We start from the raw sequence: 22230 nt of genomic DNA, 5'->3' as shown, positions 1-22230 counted from the left end.
GATTCATGATGCATGAAATAAGTAAATAATACATTTGATAAATGTAAATGGTATAGCTAACTGTAATGAAAAAAGACAGAAGGGAAGTGTTCCATCATTGCCTGCGCGATGATATTTGCATTTATGTCTTCCTCTAGCTGTGATTGAACGTCTCAAAGAAGGCAGCTCCAAGGTTCTCCTAGTTCTGCAAAAAATTGAATAAAAGAGAAAAGGTTGGAGAAAAAATCCAAGCAATGATGAAGCAAATGCAATCTGCATTTCTACATCACAATTTGGCATATCACATACAATCATCAGAGGCATCCATTAAGTGTTAATCATCAATATCAGAAGGGAAAAAGAAGGATTTCAAATTCACTGAAGCTTTCAGCTTCACCATGTTTTTAGTAATATTTTTGTTCACTGTGCAGGCATAGGAAAAGTCTTGATACTGATTTATGAATTATGCATGTGGGGTAAAATGGGCTCCCACAAGGGTTGAGCCCAGCATGCAAATAATTTAAGACAAGGAGCTACAATAACATATTACTATCCAAAAATGTGACAGGAGCTACAATACAAAATAGAATATCACTGTCCAAAAACGTGACAGGAAGGATAGAAATGCAACATATACAACATTCAAATATGCAGTAAAGATATACAACAACTGCAAAGAGATATATGTTACAGTGAGCATGACACAACTATCAATGGAAAATGACTGAGAAAGTAACAATTACAGTCATCATAAAGAAGAAAAACATAGTGATAGAATCATAAGGCAAATCAATGTGTACAACACCAAAAGACATCACAGTACCTAGAGAATAGAGAAAGAGCTGCTACAAATCACTAGCAACAGACTTGGTGCACCAAAGCATGGTGATAGAACAGTCTTTTCAACAGTAAAGAAATCGGAGGAGATACAAAACCTTACTGTCCTATGCAACAGTAGCAGCACATGAATAGGAAGGCGTTATAATTTGAGGACATAAATGCCAATGAACTAATTAAAGAAAAGTGCGGCCCTTTCACAGTCATCCCAAAAGAATTCAATGAACAACAAAGTTATTAAAGGATTGGAAGGCAGTGCACCAATGCAGCATATCCAAAGGGCAAAGAGGGCAAATCAAATTGAAGAGATGTTAGATCGACATCACAGAGAATTATAACAAGGCACAATACATCAAAAATACAAAGTAGTCGTGCGGCCTGAAATATAACAGTGAGCTTCAGGCATTTATGGCAAAATAAAGCTTTGTTATTTAATGCTATTTTTTTCAGATTAATATCAAAAATCCGATGAGACAGTAGCACAAATGCAACTTAAACGTTGTTGTTTTTATTAAGACAAATGATTTTTCTAGAAAGACAACCATCAAAATGAAAGGTGACTGTAGCCACGCACAAAAATCCATAGCATGATCATAGCCAATAATATATTCTGGGTTGTTTTTCAAACCTTGTATTTCATAATCACAACTTTTGGCCATGAGGTTCAACCTTAGGGTTTCTTCAAGGTTTTTTTGTTCATGTATTTCACAAAAGCAACGACAGATCGGGTTTCTTATGTTTCTTATAACAATGAAATGTCAAATATTCAGTGCTTCGGCCATGAAGTGGCCTCTAAATGTGCAGATCAGAAGTAACAAAAATAGAATGCCATTTTGAGCTAAAAACCCAAATTCTCTTTAGGGTTTGAAGGAGAAAACAAACAGAGAAGGGTCAGCTCTTTCATGAGAAACCCAAAAATCAGAAAATATAGATTTATATGCATGTCGTGCCATTTGCACACTCATTTTTCCAGGAAAAAACACAAAGGAAAACTGAAAAATTATTGCATGAACAACAAAACATAGCATTAAAAGATGCAAACAATAGAGTACCTATCAAACAAGAGCCAGTAACTATATAAAACTATAGCCTTGGAACCTGTTTGAACCCATACAGCCAGTAAAACCACTACTTTTCCAAGCATGGCGGCCAGGCTTCCTGTGAAGCTTCACAAACATCAAGTATTCGAATGAGTGATTTCAGGGTTTGAAAACCCTTTTTTTCACTTGAGTTTTCCTTTAGAGAATAAGCTTTCTCATGATACGATGACTTAGTCATGGGGTGGCTTTAAAACCCTGAAGTCTTTTAAGACTTAAACTTTGCAAAAGATGCTTTCTTTTATCAATGTAAATTATTAATTAATATATTAATATTGGCAAATAAAACAACAAATCATGAGCCAATATTAGTATAATAATTAATTTAATTATTTTCACAACGTGTGTGTGTGTGTGTGTGTGTGTGTGTGTGTGTGTGTGTGTGTGTGTGTGTGTGTGTGTGTGTGTGTGTGTGTGTGTGTGTGTGTGTGTGTGTGTGTGTGTGTGTGTGAAGATAATTAACATTAGCATCTTAATAGGCACTTTGAGTTGGTCTTTAGCATGTAGACACAATATGAAAAATTGTAAAATAAATATCTAAGCTGGATAAACTATGAATCCACTTAGTGTTTATTATGATGTGTCTTAGATATTTACTTTAGAAATCTGCCTAATATGCATACATGCTAAAAGATCGAACTCATCATGAGGAGAAGTCATCATGCAGTTTGGGGTCGGATTTGAGCTTGAGTGCAAGTTTACATGAGTTTTTCTCGTGATTTTGAGGTGATAAGGCTTGATTTTGAGTGCCACGTGGGTCAACCTTTAGTTGACCAAGAGTTTGAGCTGAGTTACCCACATTTTTGCATGTTTTGAAGCCTATTTTGGTGGCTTTTCATTTCTGCTCGAGGATCAGTTTTCAGAGAAGATATTTTCAGTGAGGGTTCATCTTCAGTTATTTTGGAGTCATCTTTCCTCTGCCTTTTGGAAGGTTTTTGTATAAAGTGAAAAAGTTTTATCTTTCTTCACTAGTTCTTGATTACGCTCTTGCTGGTTTTAGCAGAGAATACATTCTTGTAGCTCCTGTGCAAGTTTATGACAGAATACTGAATAAAATTATCAGCTTATGCCTTATATCTTTGGAGTTCATTTTCTTATTCATGATTGAGAGTTAGTTTATTGTGTTATTGTCTAGATAACCTGTAAAGTTTTTGTCTCATTTGTAAGTCACAAGTTGTGCATCATGTTTAATTGATTCATTTGGTTGATTGTGAAAGTTTTCTTTCCTTTAAATTTCTTGAGTTTAAATCCTTTGCATGAAATATTTATGTGTTGTGAACTAGAAGTCTATTTGTGTAGATTGGTGTTTTTAGGAGTGTATTTCTGTCATTTTGAGATATCATACTGGTGTATCACCTTAGTTTAGCATTTGCAAAGTCATTTGAGTTTCATTTTTAGTTCCTATCCTTTTTCTTGGTAAAGAATCTAGAGTTATTCACAGGGAACCAACCCTTCATCTGGAGGTTAATTCTCACTATAGGCAACCCACGGGCCTGAGAATCATCCCATGTGTCACCAAGTTGCTTGAGCTTTCAGCTTATGCATTACGAGTGCAATTTGAGTGATAACACCTTTATAGAGCCTCATTGCTAGCAAGTGTCCATAGCTCTGATGAGGTTATCGTTGTAATCTCATGAATATTGCTCCTTTTCCAGCCAGGCATCCATAGCCCTGATGGAGTTACTCGCATGTTCCCATAGTCAAGCATTTTGATATTGCATTTTTGTCTTTTCTTGCTCATGCTTTTGTTTTGATCTTTTGGTATTGCCTTTTTTCTTTTGTCATTGATTATTTTGTGCATTGGCTTGTAAGTGATGAAACTTACGTGGGTTAGAGAACTACAGTGGCGCTAAAGCAAGATTTTAGATTTTTCACTAGCCACATCTTCGACTAAGAGATCACAATGATTTAGAGAAATGTTTTGAGTGTGTGAGATATAGTAATCAGAAGATGTCACTTTCAAAATGTTGAAATCAATGAACACTAAGAGGGGGGTGAATTAGTGTTCTATGATTTTCAAACTTGTTAGTCTAATTCTTAAACCACCAGATGCATAAGAAACTAAATGAAATGTAGAAACACAAAATAATTAACCACACAACCATAATACTAAGATTTTTACGTGAAAACCCAAAAAGGGAAAAACCACAGTGGGAATTGAACCCATAATATTATTATACTATGGCCAGAAGTATGATAATATTACATAAGGGGAATGCACTTGCATTTAGGCACACTGCCTAGAGCTCACTGCTCAATTTTAAAAAGGGCTATAACTCGAAGGAAGACTCATTACCTTATAGGATATTAAAATTGATTACATTAATGAATGAACTGACATATAGCATCTAACTATGCCAAAATGCAGTTCCCGTTAGGCTCAGATCAACTCTTGCAACTATGTCTCTTTGCTATGTTTTCCTGCTCAGTCAAATACCGAAACACCATAACCTTCAATCACATTCACAAAACTTGCAAATTTGCTCTTATAGACCTCTCATGCTCATCATACACATCAAAATGCTCAACCAATTCGATCATATGTATCTACACCAACAAAAAGAATCATTAACCATGTTGACTTCCAAAAACCGTATAACACGCAACATGAAACGTGCATCTCCAAGTTGGCTCAATCCGTCCACAAATCCAAATGTAGACCAAAGCAAGATGATAAAAAGCTTCCCATAAGTCGGTCCAAACACCTCGAACATGAAACTGATCACCGAAATCAACCCAACAAATCCACAACACACGTTACACCAAAATAGCTCTATTCTAACTGAATTACCGAAGCTCTAAAATTGCATACAATTCAACACCGAATACTAGGATCACAAAATAAGCTACCTCAAATCTCAAATCATCACCAAGAATATTCAAGCTCCCCCTAATAATTTACACCATTTTTTACTCGTCTCTCTCCCCGTTTGACATAAATGCCAAGATAGGAATCCACCAAAATTAATATGCAAGGACATGTACAATTGCTCACAAAAATTTGATCATGTCTGCAAAAATTGTTCTAAGGAACAACAAATGGTTATCCCATGCCTTCAAGCTTTCCAAAATGTTGATCATTTCGCTGACAAGGTAAGCATGCATCTCTTCTCCTCTTCAGTCAGTTGGAACAAGCTTATTGAGTGCATCCCTAGCATCCTACATGCTACTCATAAAACAATCTATCTACAGAGTGATAAGACTCCTTAGTTCTCCTACTCCACTCAAAATTCTTTCCTTCTCCTGATTTAAACTCTTAATCTTATCTAATAATCTCAAAACTTGGGTTCAAAACTACTAGTCGAAGATGATTGAGGTGCATATGACTGAGATACATTAGCTAGCTGACCTTCACATTCCCTTATTTTCTTGTCAATATCTATAGTGAACTTGAGAAAAAATAGACATGACTTATATATGTTACCACCTTCATCAAGAGCATCTTGAATACTTTTTAGTGCAATTTCCAAACCGACTCTATCATCCTCAATCATCATCAAAAATTGTTTTAATCTCATAGTATTGAATTAATTCAAAACTTTGATATCAGCTGCCTTCTCCAAAGAATCAAAATGAGAACCTACAACATTTAGCAAACTCTTAAGCTTACCAGATGGATCAGACGAGTTTGGTTTGAAAGATGGCATAATTTTCTCCAACATGTCTCCTGCCAATGATATCAACTCTTTGTCAGCAGAATGGGACTTAAGCAAGTCCTCACTGGCTTTGGTTTCAGCAAGAGTTACCAATTTTAATGCTTGAATGGGAGATAAGGAGCTCAATTCAATAGGTCATTGACCAAAGTCATCTGAGTCAGTAGAAATGTGTTTCCCTTTATTAGCACCAATGTCTCTCGCCACTGTTGTTGGAGCCTAATATGCATCCTTCTCTCCTTTCTCCTTTACTACAACCTCTGCACTCTCATCCTTTTCACTTTTCTCACCATCATCCTTATCCTTATCCACATTCACTGTCTCCTCAATTGTCTTTTCTGAAACAATTTTAATTACTGGAGGTTCCTGTATAGCTTCACCAAAGATATCATTAGCACCATCAACATCATCAATTGTGGTCTGATCATTTGATTGTCCTCCTAGAATGGCCTCCTTGGATGTTTGATCATTTTGCCTGTCAGGAATAATGACATGTACTTTTGAAACAAATGTGTCCTGAGCTGGTTCTTCTGGATTCACATCAATTCTTTGATCTATCAAAAACTATTTCAAAATTGTCTTTGTTTCTTTGGTTACCTCATCTATCTTGTCGAGCATAAGTTTATTTACCCTTTGCAAGCTTTAATTTATCCTTTGCAAGCTTTAATAATATAATAACTTCATCTTTAGAAATGACAGAGGATAGATTTACTAGTACATACTCCTTTATTCTCTCATCCTCTAAACTAGTTATATGTCTCCTACCATCCAAAATGTCATACAAGATTTAAGGGATCATGGATGAAAGTTCTATCGATGCCTTGCTATAAACATCCATGTATGTAACAATTGCTTCTTCAATTGCCCTCTGATATTTATCATCAAATTTTTTATAATATATAGGCACGTTTTTCAAATTTCCATCCTTAAGAATTTCATCAATTAACTCTTTCAAGGTCAATGGGGGTACAACTTCAAATGTACCTTCAATTTAACCAGATTTGAGAGCTACATCTATCTTAGACCTCTTCTTCTTGCTTGCTCTGGCTTTTCTGGATGACTCGGTTACAACTCTTCGCTTTTTTTACTGTTGGGCTCCACCAGATTCTGATTTCTTCACCACTCTAGCATAGGTCGTTGTCATCTTCACCTCTTTCACTGCTTCATCAAATTCAGTCTCTATGTCCTCGGTAGTGGCAGCAACATGCGCTCTTTGGGGTTTTTCATTCTTCCTCTTCTCCGCCCCATCGGTTGATGTTGTTGATTGTGACTTGGGTGGAGGAATGGGCTTCTGCACACTAGAGGTAGGTGTAGACTGATACTATCTTGGCTTGGCTTGCTTCAGAGGAGTGGGAACAAGTTTTGACTTCTTGGGCTTTGCCATATCCTCCTCCTTTAGTATATTTTGTTCTCTAGCCCTTTGCACAGCCTCCTTAGATATACCATTTTTTCTGCGAACTCCTCAACTTCCTTCATTGTTTTCCTCTTCCTTGTCGGCTCAGTGAATTTCTTATGAAAGTCTAAGTCTTTTTCTTTGTACCAAACAATAATTTTAAAGAGGAACAACCTCAGACTCTGAAGCGTTTCATGAATAAATATCGAGGAAATGGATCGAACATAAGATTGAGAATGGGTGAGCATGTGGCAAAATGACACAAATCCCTATTTCATAATCGAAGGATCTATGCAAAGGATTGAATAGGAGGGATGGAAGGATGAAAAAGAGGTGTTGGATAGTAGATAGGACGTTGGAAGATTTGTGATTGGGTGTATAGAAATTTTTTTAAGATCAATGTTGGCACACACCTTGAGGGGTGGTGGAGTGATGGAAGGCAATTTGATTTTAGATTTTGAGATTTTGATGGAGGAGTGGATGTAGAATTTGAGACATAAGGACCCAAAATAGATGAGGGAAGAATAGATTTGGAAAGTGGGAGATGTGCAGATGGACGATTGAAGGAAGCTTTTGTAACAACAAGCTTGGATGTCAATTTCGTTTTTTCTTTAGAATGCAATGCTTTTATGGGAATTCACTTTGATTTTGATTTTTCTTTTCTTTCTGGTTCCTTGGAATGCATTGCTTCTATGAGTGACATAGGAACCCATATGATTTTTAATTTTTCTTTTTTCTTAAAGGGATTTTGTGGGATTTTGTGGGATTTTGGATATTATTTTGTTCTTTTGGATCAAATTTCTCTTTGATTTGACATGTCTTTTAGATGGGACATGTTGATCTTTGGATCTACGTGGATTTTTGGAATGATGGAATGAGATTCATAGATGAATAAAAATTATACAAAGGTCTTTTGGATGGATTGATGTACATAGATGGTTGGAAGGTGCTCAAAGATGTATGCCTTTGTTGATCTTGATTTATGATAGGGTAATTGGATTGTGAGCTAGGGATCATATGAATAGTGGATGGAGGAATGTAGGGTCCTAAGATGGATGGAAATAAGGAAGGCTTTAACTTTGGACTAAAAGGACCTAAAATGGATTTGGAGGATAGGGATTGTGTATGTTTGGATTTAGAAGAAGGGATACTTTGACCTTGACTTATAAAAGGATCATTAGAGTTTGTATTGTTCTCTTGATTTTGAATTGGATCATTGGAGGGGATAGAAGAGATATCATCATCTTACTCAGAAAGTGGATGTTGAATGGGATTGGGAAAGACACTTTGCTCTTGAGATGGAAGGGTATCATTTTGATTAGAATACAAAAGGATTAGGGGATCATCTTTAGACTCTTCACGGGTGGGATATTGATAAAAAATTGGATTGGACAAAAGGGTTTGTTCTTGATCTTGATTTATTTCAGGATTCATTTCTTCTAAGTTTGAATTGGATGCAAGATGAGGACTAAGAACTTTGGATAAACCTATGAACTTTGAATTGAGGACATTGTTTGGCAATTTTGTTGTTGATTGAGTTGGTTGTTTGAGGATTAAATTTTGTTTGATTGACAACTTTTTGATTATGAGAACATAGTTGGTCGATGAGTATGGCCAATTGAATTTTGTTCTAACAGACTCTGTAAACCAAAGTTACGCAAGGGAGGGCCTGAATTGGACCATATCAATATTGACTCTATATTAGTTTTGAATATATGATACAAAGACAATTACAATAGACAAAGCCTCAGTTGGAAAGAGGAAACCATTCAATGGGGCCCTTACGAAGTACTGAAACAAAATGGACAGTTAGAGAGTCTGGCAACACTGGCTCCAATACACAACACACACTTCTCAGATATACTAGTCTATCTTACCCCGAAGATCTGAAGATCTTATAATCGAGGGACTTCTATCTCATCAAGCAAGGTACATGAAGGGTATCCATGGGGTATGATCTATGCTCCCAGAACCATTAAACATGGGATTTGGGCTACTACTTTGGTTCTTAATGTAATTTTGAGGGGTTTGGGTCCAACAACGGATTCTCTAAGGAAGCCACTTAAGGCTTTAGTTAAGCTTATTGATACAGGGAATGCCCCCACATACGTCAAATTCACTCAACACTTTAGTCGCTTGACCAGTATATTTATATAACGGATCAAAAAACCTGCTCGAGAGTACGATGGGAGAGATGATATCCCCAACGCATCTCGATTCGAGAAACCACTACAAGGTGATGAAATCCCCACCAACAATGTCCCTCAACTATTGAAAATAAGATAGGTGTTGTTATCACTTTTCCCAATCTCCTAAGGCCCCGAAGGCAGGTGGAATGGTACTTCATGCAATGGTGGGTCCACCCAAGACAAAGAGCAAGTGCTCTTGAGTTATTTTTCATTTAAGATAGTAGTATGTAAGATATTCTAAACATAAAGTAGGCACATGTCCATTTTAAACTCAAAGTCCAAATGTGAGATCTGCAAGTTCATGTCCATTTTAAACCTAAAATCCAAAGATGAGGTTTTCTCGTTCAATTTTAAGCCCATTCATTCAAGAGTGTATTTCAAGTTCTTTTTAAGCACCAAATTGAAACATTAAAGCATAATATCCATTTTTAAACCCAAATCCAAAGATGAGCTAAATCTAGAAATCCTGCAACCACACATTAGTTGATTTGATAAAAAAAAATCTTTGACCGATCGTGCCTTCTCTGTTCTTCCTTGCCACACTACAAACACAGCATTAATAGAACCAAAAAATCAGAAATATTAAAGAAAACACATAATAGAAAACTCTCCAATGCATCCAATGAATGCGAATTAATGTTAGTACGAATGCAAATTACTATGTGAACGAATGTGAATTATTGTTTGCACGAATGTGAATTATTGTGTGCACAAATGCGAATTACTATGTGAACGAATGTGAATTATTGTTTGCATGAATGCAAATTACTGTCTGCACGAATGCAAATTACTATATGCACAAATGTGAATTTATGTGTGCATGAATGTGAATTATTGTCAATACAAATGTGATCTCTTGTCAACGCGAATGCGCAACAAGTCATGTTTTGTCTGTACGAAATTTGTAGAAATCTACAAAATTAACAGAAAATGGCACAAAAAGGATTATTTATTGAATGTTCACATTGGGCTCACCATTATTTTCATGCTAAATAGGAAATAAGGAAAATCATGAATTCCTTAACTATTAAAGAAAGCCTAAACATAAATCAATGAAAGTAATTAGCTTAATAAGACATTTTAATCAAAACAGATCTAATTAAACTCCCTATTATCCATGCTCCTTCCATTGTTCTTCTCTTATTGTGGTATGGTGTCTCTCAAATATTGTTGGTAACCTGTAAGTGGCACAAAGATTTGAAGATTCATGATTTAGATTGAAAATGGGAAATTGGTGTTGCTTTTATAGATTTTTGGGTGAGATGGGGTGAGAGATGGAACTCAAGTGTTGATTTATAGTGTGTAACCTAGAAAATAAAATAGAAAACTAAAAAATCTTAGATTCCCAATGAAACAAATACAGGAAATAAATTCAAAAGAAATAAACTCCCCTTTGTTATCTCGTTGTGTCCTATCACCTTCTGTTCTTGAATCAAATGATTTGATTGCTCTCAGACTGCACTGGTAATGGTCTTCAAGATGACAGAGATGAACAAAAAATAATCTTTTTATGCTAAAATACAAACAAGACCTTAGGAAGATAATTAAATAATTTTGAATTATTTAATCAACAAGACCTTAGGAAGATAATTAATTAAATAATGAGTATTTAATTAATTAATTGAAAATAGAAGAATAGGATAAATGAATTAAAATAAATAAACTTTTCAATTTATTTATTTAATAGAACAATAATCATTAAATAAATAATTAATAAATCATAGCCATTTTTAGGTGTATACATATAGTTAAACTGATTTGATTGATTTGGTCTCATTTGATTGATCTATTAACATGATAGATTGGGTAGTTGACTAGATAGATTTGTTAGTCAGAAAAGGTGATTGGGAGTTAAAAGTGGAGATTGGAGAGTTAATTGAGTTAACTAGTTAGTTAATTGATTTGATCAATCAGTCATGATTTTCAACATGTGTTGTAGGATTCTTGAATTGAAATTCAATTTCATTTTTATTTGGATTTGAATTTTGATTTTCAAATGATGAAATTGAAATGCACATTAACTTGAAATGTGATGAAATTGAAATATGGTGAAATGCAAATTTGGAAGAAATGAAATTAATCGAGATTAATCAAAATCTGAATTTGGGGATTTGGAGAATGAATTAATAAATTAAATTATTTAAATGAAATTATTTAATCATTAGAAATAGAATTAATTAAATAATAAAGATTATTTAATTAACAATTAACTAAATAATTAATATTTAATTAATATTTGAGAAAGGGGTTAAATAATAAATTAATTACGAGAATGGAAATTGAATAATTAATAATGTGAAGAATAATGATTAGGGTGTAATCTAGAAAAATTTAATTAGTTTAATTAAATAATTATTTAATTAATAAGACGAATAATTAGTGCATGATCAATGAGACATTTTTAGGTGTCTACAATAGTAATTAGGAGGATTCTCAAACCTTTTCAGAAACTCAACTAGGTCTTCATGACCAATCTATGTATCTCTGATATGCTCAATGTTGGAGGCCACTGAAGACTATGGAAAGGTAGGATGAGGATCTTGCTTTATTAATTTTATATTTTTATAACTTGGAGAAGGTGAAGTCATCTGATAGAAACTGTCTACACCATATTTGAGAAAAATCTCCCAAGTTAGCCAAAACATCTTCAATAAGGCTAAAATGGCCTTGTCTTCAAAAGTCCTCCAAGGGTAAAAATTTCTTCTTCATACTTAAGAAAAATTCTAAGTAAACAAGTGTATCTCTTATATTTCTACACTTAGAAAAATAAAATTTGTAAGTGTTGGTGTCAATCAGGTCCATAGGCCCGATTTACACCTAGGGTAGTGCTTATGAAATATATGGTTCAAATCGGGTCTATAGTCTCGATTGACACCTTACAAGGGTAAATCAACACCAAGTGAAAGTTGAGTCTGTAGGCCCGACATACACTTGAAGGAATGGGAAAAGCTTGTGTAAGTCAAGTTCATAGGCCAGACTTACACCACAAAAGATCAAAAGGTGATGGTGTAGGTTAGGTATGTGAACCCGACACACACTAGAAAGAAAAACTGAGGTAGTGTTGTTTGGGTTTGTAGAACCGAAGGACACCATTTTCTTGGTGTAGTTTGGGTCTGCGGACCCAAACAACACAGAGGGCATTCTTTCAAATCATTCCAATGTAATGCAAGGGTTTCAATGTCATTCAGGTTTGTAGGCCAGAACGACACCATTACTCAGTGTAGTTCGAGTCTATAGAGCTAAATGACATCGTTGCTCGATGCAGTTCGATTCTACATACCCGAACGACATCGTTGCTCGGTGTAGTTCGAGTCTATAGACCCAAACAATGCTGCTTTGGTGATATTCAAACTTTTAAAGTCAAGAACTACACACATGCTTGTATACACCTAAAAATGGCTATGAATAATTAAATAAATATTTATTATTTATTTAATGTTTATTCTTCTATTCAATAAATAAATTGAAAAGTTTGTTTATTTAGTTCACTCGTCCTATTCTTCTATGTCAATTTGTTAATTAAATATCAATTATTTGATTATTTTCATAATTGTTCTAAAGTCTTCCTTGATTAAATAAATTTAAATTATTTAATTACATCTTTTCCACATCGTTATTTCTCCACATCATCTCATTTTCCAACTCATTCCTAAGTGGCTAAATAAATTAATTTTTCCTAATATTTAAATTAGCTACGTTAATCCTCACATCTACTCCAGTTGTCCTCCTACTCCCTATATTCTCTCCACTACTTCTACATCTTTGAAGGAGGTTTTGTCCACCTCACCCTAGTCAACATCCACTTGTCTTGCATTTCCTAAATCATCTCCAACCATCCTATATTCTTGGGTTTTCACCTCCAGTCAAGGTGACCATGTTGCCACTTGGACTCTTCTTCCATTTTTTTCTCCATATTGCATGTGTAGGGGGAACATCTTCCTCCTTTCTCTCTCACATTATAACCAATTATTCATGTTCATTTATTTTTCAATATCTACTCTTAACCGTTGATCCTTGCTATGTAGGATTTTGCTCATGCAAACTCTATAAAAGATGCATTTCTCCAACAATTTGAAACTAGTTGTTATCAAGCAATCAAGCAATTTTAGAAGCAAATCTAGCATTTTGAGCATTTCTATAGTGTGATAGAAACTATGTTATTATAATATTTTATCAACTTATTATCAATTTTTGAGATGTTTAGATTGCCTTGTGGACTACAAAAGTTAAGAATATTTAATAGGGAAGTTCAAATTTTCAACTCTAACGCAACAATATCTTTTGAATTTCATAATTGTTTTACACGAGCACAAAAAATAAGAGTTTTCCATAAGTATAAAGATTAAATTTAAATATAGATGCTTAGCACATTTTAATGAACATGTATTATAGTGTTTATTTTTTAATATATGAATGAGGTATTTGCTTTTAATGTAATATTTTGAAATGTAATGTTGGAATCTAATTTTTGGCTTTAGATAAATGGAAAAACACAACAAATTTCACGTTACTTATTAGTTATGATGTTGCTTGCTAGAATTAAAAAATCAATCCTTGAGTCATAATTTTTAGATTAATTATTATTTCACAAGATATTGACAAAATATTGAGTTTATAACCTAAGTTTTGGGAGGATACCAAATATATTAGATTCTTTGACCATCTATTATTTTCTTTTACGTTTCAATATATTTGAGTATATAATACTTTTCAAATATACACACAACCAAAATATGTATTGTCATCGACATTAGATTGAAAAATAAAATTAAGATTTGCAATCTTAAATAAAGCTTAAGTTAAGATTAATATTAGTTAATGTATATCGTAGTATCCACCTAACCATTGCACCTCATCTTGGTGCTAGTGCAAGTAAGTAGGCAGTAGAAGGTTCCCAACGACACTCAACTTACAGCCTTGTTTAAAGCAAAGACGTTAGTTTACTTTTTTCAAATAAAAGTACACTTGATTTCTTGGAAGAATACGCAATTGGTGGGGTTGGATTCAAAGAATAAATACAATTGAGCACTAAGAAAATGCATGGCACAGGGCACAAGGCATAGGGCACAAATAAGACACGCAAAGGGCATATAGAGGACAAACAAAGTAGTGTGAAGCAAACATGGACAAGTAGGCAGAGTTTCAAGGATTAAGATGTCTGTCAGCAACTTTCCAGGGCAAAAGGGGGAGTGGGTTGTGGGACCAAACTACAGACTATCAAACCCAATAAAGTTATCAGAGTTTTTATTTTTATTTTGTTTACTTAAAAACATGGGAGGATCCACCCAAGCACAAGGTCCTAGGTAGGATAAAATTTGTGGGTCCAAAACAGATAAGGATTCAAAGTGGGCTCCAAATAAGAGCATTACAGGTAAGTTTTGACATATTTCCTTTCCAATGGTGGATTTTGTCAATATATGAGGTTTTTTATATGCACTTTTTTTTAAAAATCAAATCATTTCAGTTCTGGGCAAAACAACACAAACAAAAATGAAAACAAAAATAAATAAACTCTGACAACCATGTGGATAAACCCAAAAAAATCAAAATTATACAATATGATGGAAAACATCACAGAGCAGGAGGTGGATCTACTAATAGATTTCTCAAAATACAAAGGAGATGAACACATTGTCTCATTGGAAGAGCTAGAGAAAAGTTATGAGAAGAGTATTGGGAATAATCATAAGAGTGTGCCTCAGATAAGCAATATGATGCCATACACTACAGATATCTCAGCAAGGAGTCTAGAATCTCATGCATGTGGGCAAGACAAAGCCCCAAATGTAAAAGGACTTATATTTGTTTTTGAATATGGGAAAACAGGTTTTGATGGGCCCCTGAAACCCAAAACAGTCAGAAGATCAAAAGATAAACATTACAGCGCAGCTAAACAAAAAAAGGAAAGACAACTGGTGAACAAAACGCCAACAAACAAAAGAACACAGATTATAGACCAAAAAAGACCGATAGAGGCCCAGGCTTACGTTAATTTCTAAAGCATTTATGCCACTTTCAACTCCATCTGTTCCATATTGTCCGTCGTCCACTTAATATCCTTGATTTCCTTACTGTGGCTTTGCATCCTTTTAGTGCTTGCTCTCGTTCTTCTCCCAAGCTCTATGTCCTTATCATCCGGGGTGTCATCCTTAACATCAATAATGCCCACCACAACCTTATCCCCTTGGTAGTTCTCTAGCTTGCAGATAAGGGCTTTCATGCTGGCTGAGGCAGCCTTCAGAATCTTGTGGCTTTGCTCACCTATTTTTTTGAGCGTATGCTCAACACCATCAAGTCTCTTTTCATTGGCACCTGCTCTATTTTCCAAGCTAAGAAAGCTATTGCGGTTAGCATTGACAATCTCCTCAGAGTTACCAATCACTTTGGTGAGCTCACTGAGACAGTCAGGGAGGGAATTGAACTTTCCCGAGCCTAAAGCTTGTAAAGTCTCAATTTTCCCTTCATCCTAGGCTTGCTTGCTTTTAATACCTTCAATTTCCTTATGCATTCAATTGAGCACCTGTTTGAAGCTTTCCATATCGTTATTGATGCAAAGATCAATATCCAAGTGATGTTCATCCTGGTTCTTATCACTAGTAGTATTAAGATTAACTTCCAGGCCAACCTCCCCATCCTCAGAGCTCTGAGCTTCTTTTGTTTCCGTATCCTCCCCTATCAAGCCCTTCTCCTTTAAATCTGTAATGCCCCGCTAGGAAACCCCGAAGGGATAAAGCTAAAACACACTCAAGGAGTGCAAATATATATATTTATTTTTTTATATTTTTTTTAAGAGTTTTAAACACAACATGATGATATGATGAGTTATCATATGTTTAGATAACACAGCGAAAGACATAACTAACACCTAAAGGGTTTCCCAACGTGATTACTTATTTAAACATCTAACTCTACTCACGATCTTTGATCCAATTAAGCAGGTTAACTTAATTTCATGTTATTACTTTAAACCAAGATAATTAAATTTCGATTTCCTTTAAAAGCAAGTTTGATTTTAAAATAAAATCAACAAACCCCCAAAAAAATAAACATAAATAAACTAAAATCCCCAATTTCCATTTATTCACAGTCTCTGTAGAACTTTCCAGAATGTCTAATAACACCATTTTGAAGAATTTTCCAGAATAATATTGGTTTTCCAAAACACATACTTTGCTGAATAACTAAACCAAACAAGCAAATCTTGAGCATAATGGAGATCATTTCCCCAACAATGAATCCACCCAATTCCCAAACTTTAAACTAAAATGCATAGATTTAAAACCCAAACCCCATTTCAATCAAGAAATTTCTTTCAAAACCAACCAATCATTTTATTTTTATTTTTCTATCAACAAGGAAACAATTAAGAATCCTACCTCCATATGCAATCCTAGATGAAATTTGCTGAAGAGCCCAATCCTCCAGCTCAGGAAGTCCTTCTTCTCCTCCAAAATCCCCAATTTTGTCCATCCAAAAAATATCTTTCCAAAAAAAATCAACCCACCCAAAAATATTTTCCAACCTAGGTTAAAATGGAAGAATATTTGACCTAATCCCCCATTTTGAATTTAAAACATCTTTTTAAATAAAAATGAAAAAAAACATTATTTTCAACTATTCAAATAATCTACACTTGCTTTTCTAATTAAAATAAAAAATGCTTCTCTCTCATTTAATTTTAATTTTCTCAATATTAACAAAGCTAACATTTATATTTCACAATATTAATGAGGGTAAGGTATTTTAATTAAATTAAATTCCCAAAATCAATCTTTCATACTATATCAAATATATATAAATTAAACTTGTTTTTCTAATAAAAATTGCTTTTCTTAAATAATTAAAATTTACCTTTCTATTCCAAAAAGCAAAAGGGATTAAATTATTTCTATTTCGAATAAATTTAAATCTTCCCTTTCAAAATGCATAAAACTAAATAAATTCAAGATTTAAAATTAACCATTAAATTAAACTTGCTACAAACATGTATAGAGCAATTTTTAAATAAATGATTAATTATATAAAAGAAACCTATTTACTTTAGTTTCTTAATTACTAATGCGTAAATGAACACATTAAATCAAAATAACTACTTAGGATTAAATACTCAATTTAACCACATGCCAAGCACGCAACCCAAGAAAGCCAACCAAATACCTGACCCGCAAGCCCAAATGAAAAGGGAACTGACAGACCACAGGCAACGCTCACTTGAGCATGACTAGGGTAAACTGAGGGTTTTACGACCACCTAACCCAAATTCTAAGGACGAAAGAGGTATACTCAACCCTACAAATCCTAGTGAAGATGAACCTCGCACCTAAGCGGTACTGTACCTACAATCTCCTACAACCAAGAGTCACACAAGCATACACATACATACATACATACATATGTGTGTGTGTGTGTGTGTGTGTGTGTGTGTGTGTGTACATATATATGTATACATATATATATATGTATACATGTATACACACACACACACACACACACAATTAATGAAGGTGTTAGCTCGAGATTAATAACAAGAATCAAGAGGATAATTAAACTTACATAAGAATCGATGCAAAAGCACATTAACAGGTACGCACAATAATCATAATATCTGACTACAACATTACATCATGGTAAATCAACCATTCAAGAATGCCACATAAAAATTGAACCAAGGTCAAACCGGTTTTTACAAAGTTGACTAGGGTAGGGGCACTACAAAATCAGTCCTGAGAGGCGACCAGTCCTTGGTGCCCACCTCCTTACATTTAGAAGTCTTCTTTTTCTGCTTCGGGCTCACAAGGATTTGGACCTCCTCACTTCCAGTGTCCATGTCATTGTCAATCCCATACTCCTCCTCATACCAGCTATCGTCCTCCCCTCTTTGCTTCTTTTTGGCAAATCCTTTGTTTTGTTTCCCCTGCTCTATTTTTTAATTTCTTCTGCTTGACCCAGCAATTTGGGGGTCATCCTCTGTCTCTGCTTTTGTATTATTCGCCTTCTTCCTCATCAGAGTCATCGAAATCCTCATCCGATTCAGAAATCTCAGCTATATTCAACTGGACAGTCATGTTCTTGATGTGATTATATAGAATCATCATCAAACCTTTGTGCATTGTAGGGTTGATATTGGGATTGGAAATTGCATCCTTGATCCCCGCATTAAGAGCACATAAAAGATAATAGGGAAAAGAAATTTTATCTTTATGCCTAAAATGATTAAGTAAAACAAATTGGTATTTGTAAACCCTAGTGTATCTACCATAAAGCGTGATAAACTCCATAATAGCAAGCAAAACCCTTCGCCAAATTAACTTAATTACCTTTGGCGAAAAGTAGGTATGGCTGCCCTTCACCAGTCTAGCCCTTTCCTCCTCATTCTTCGGAAATTTCTTCACGACAACATCTAAAATATTTTTGTCCCTATAAAACTTGACGCCCTCCATCAGAAGATTCGTTTCCTCCGCAATCATAGTTTTTCCTGCATATTTTCCATGAAATCCGTCATCTTGGCGGCTTGAAGGATTTCCCAGACCTGTGGACGACTCTTCCATTTCTCAATGGTGGTAGCCTCTGTTCTCTTTCATTTACCACCCATGATCCTATTGATATCAATAATCTGTAGCTCCCACCTGATTCCTTTGTTCACAATAGACTCTCTATGATGACCAGTTCGAATTTTTTAGGAGTTTCTGATGCTATTGTTGAAGAGGGATAAAAATGCCCATAAAGCATGCGAAGTTAACCTACAATGATTGTTGTACCTCCTTCTCGGGAGCCTACAGAACCAACGCCTGCTACCATGACATCTCCTTACGCTTCAAGAAATGATATCAAATTTGTCCTTGCTTACCATGCAATCTTTCATATATTAAGATATCACGTGTTGCACACGGTAGCTCCCCTTTGCCATTCCAAGTAATTATTATCTCACTCCATACCGCCACATTGGCAGCCCAGTCAGCACTCCGGTTAGCCTCTCTGTAGATGTGTGATGTGACATTTTTTAAACCCCTGAAGCAGCTCTCTGGGTGACTCAATGATGTTCTTGATAGTCCACGAAGTTTGATGATTACCAAGAAGGCAGTTAATGATGTTTTTAGAGTCGCCTTCCAACCAAAGCATTTTGACCCCTAAATTAGAGGCTAATTTAATAGATTGAAGTGCACCCATAACTTCCACCATATGATTGGTTTGAATTCCTAAGGGATAGGCCAACATTCCAATGCAAAAGCTAGCCCTATTTCGGATGATACCACCGCAACCAGTCGGAAATGGATTTCCTTTTGCCACCCCATAAAAGTTGGCCTTGAACCACTCATTGGGGGGGAAGGACCAACAATACAAATTTCTATTGATTTGGTTGATGTTAGAGCCCAAAGAGGCTGGGATATTCCATCTTTTGAGAACATCAAATTCCTCCTTACTGCTACAACAATGCACTCCCCTAGCCATCACATTCTCAACACATTTATTTTTTATCTTGGCCCAAACCACTTCAGAGGTGTTAATATCATTCAGGAATATTCTATCATTTCTCTCTTTCCATATCCCCCAGATGATATGGGCAAAAGAGATCTTCCAAAGATTTCTTATGGTGATGTTATTGGTAGAATAATGTCAGCTTCTAAAACAATCCTGCACCTCCTCCTGGAAAACCCAATTCAACCCCCACATTTGAAAAAACATCCCCCAAATAGGAGTGGTATAAGGACAGTGTAAAAAAATGTGGTCCACAGATTCCTCATTATTAAGACACAGGTAGCAAAAGTTAGGGAAACAAAAGCCCCTCTTTCTTAAATTGTCAGTAGTAAGAATCTTGTTTTGTAAGAGGATCCACAAAAAGATATTGATTTTGGGAGTCAACCCTAGATACCAAGCCTTGGCCCAACATAGAATAGGGTCTTGGGATTGAGCCAGTAAAAGGACAACAGAAGAGACCGAATAAGTTCCTGACCAAGTCCCACACCACACCATATGGTCTTCCCTTCTAGAATTTAAGACCGCATGGTTGATCATTATGTTCACCTACTTGAGTTTGGGATCAATAGGTCCAAGGTCCACCCACTTTTGATCTTTCCAATAATCAACCACTTTGGTACCTATCTTCTCCTTGCAATTCTAGATGAGTGTATGAGAAGCCAACTTATTAAGAGGGGCTCCTCCAATCCAAGCATCGTCCCAAAAGTCCACCTTCCTGCCATCACCAATGGCCCAGACATTTCCGAGACTAGCAATACCTTTATCCTGGATAACACTATTCCAAATGAAAGAATCGCTTGGTATATGATCTAAGACCAAGAAATCATCAATGGTGGGAGCTTTCCTTAAGTACTTAGCCTTCCAGATATCATTTAATTCTCCTTTTCCCTGATAAGTTATGGAAATTTGTTTGGCTAGGAGAGTTATGTTCAAAGTTCTGATATTCCTAAGACCCAAGCCCCCCTTCTTTTGGGGTTTACAAACATTTTCCCAGGCTATGAGAGTCATTTTCTTCTTCTCCTCCACCCCTGACCATAGGAAGGCTTTCTGGATTTTCTCAATGGCATAAACAAATTTTCCAGGGATTTTAAAAAGGCTTAGAACATACACTGGGAGACTCTAGAGGGAAGATTTTAAGAGTTGGACTTTTCCAGCTTGACTAAGAAGGGTCCCTTTCCAACTAGCCAACTTTTTGCTGAATCTATCAACAAGACTATTCCAGGACAACTCCAAGGGTTTCAATCCCAAGGGGAGGCCAAGGTAGACAACAAGAGGCTTATCAATTTGACAACTAAGGATCTGAGCCATTCTGATCTGTCTGTCTTCCGGGGTATTGAAGAAGAAAACAAATATTTTCTCCCAATTGATGGTTTTACCCGTTGCCCTACTATAAGTGTTGAGAAGGTTCTTCAAATTGGAAGCTTCTTTGATAGTGGATGATCCCATTAAAATTGTATCATCAACAAATTGTTGATGAGTGCAATCTCTAAAACCAGAAGAGGGCGAAATACCATAGAGGAGCCCCACAGAAATAGAGTTGCTGATAAATCTACCCAGACATTCAACCAAGATGATGAAAATTATGGGGGATATAGGATCCCCCTGCCTAATACCCCTCGAAGTTTTGAAGAAAATGGAATGCACCCCATTGACAATGACAGAAAAAGAAGGGGTCGAGATGAGTTGGTCAATCAACTTAATGAATCTCCCTCCAAAACCAAAAGCACCCAGCACCTTGCCCAAGAAACTCCAGTCCATATGGTCATAGGCTTTAGACAAATCCAGCTTCATCAGAAAATCCTTGTTTTTTTGAATCCACCAACGAATGAATGTTTTCATGGATAGCAATGATGGAGTCAAGGATTTGTCTACCAGGAACAAAACCACTCTGTTGGGGCGAAATGATCAGAGGAAGAATCCTTAACAAGCTGCTAGTAACCACCTTAGAGATTATTTTATAAAAAGAGTTGCATAAGTTTATCGGTCGGAACTTATCCATAGAATCTGCTCCTGGGCATTTGGGTATCAGAACCAGGAAGGTAGCATTAAGTTCCTTTAAGACCCTTTTAACCCCAAAGAACTCCTGCACACCTTTAACAATATCAGCTTTGAGGATGTCCCAGAAGGTTTGAAAGAAGAATAAAGGAAAACCATCCGGGCCCGGGGCTTTGTTCTCGTCAAAAGAAAAGACAACTTTTTTGACTTCCTCCTCGGAAGGGATGGCCACCAAGGCCTTGTTCTGATCCTCACTAATAGTAGGAGGGATATTGTCAAGGATGGCATTATGAGATTGACCATCCAGACCAGAGTCCGCCAAAAGAAGAGAAGTAAAGAAGTTCCTGGCTTCCTTCCCAATCTCATCGTCCTTCCTCATCTTAGTTCCCCTGATTTTTAGCTTCGAGATTTTGTTAGCAGCCTTATGTTTCATTGCGATCATATGGAAGAATCTAGTATTTATGTCCCCTACCTTAAGCCATAGGGATCTAGACCTTTGTTTCCAGAATTCTTCCTCTCTTCTGATAATCTTGTGGTACTTCACCAACACTTCATTTTCCTCACTGATTGAAACTTCATTGTATCCGCTAGTTTGGATTTTATCCTGCATT

Source organism: Cryptomeria japonica, chromosome 2 (assembly GCF_030272615.1).
Source record: "Cryptomeria japonica chromosome 2, Sugi_1.0, whole genome shotgun sequence".
NCBI classification, from domain to species: domain Eukaryota; kingdom Viridiplantae; phylum Streptophyta; class Pinopsida; order Cupressales; family Cupressaceae; genus Cryptomeria; species Cryptomeria japonica.
This window is presented reverse-complemented; position numbering follows the sequence as displayed.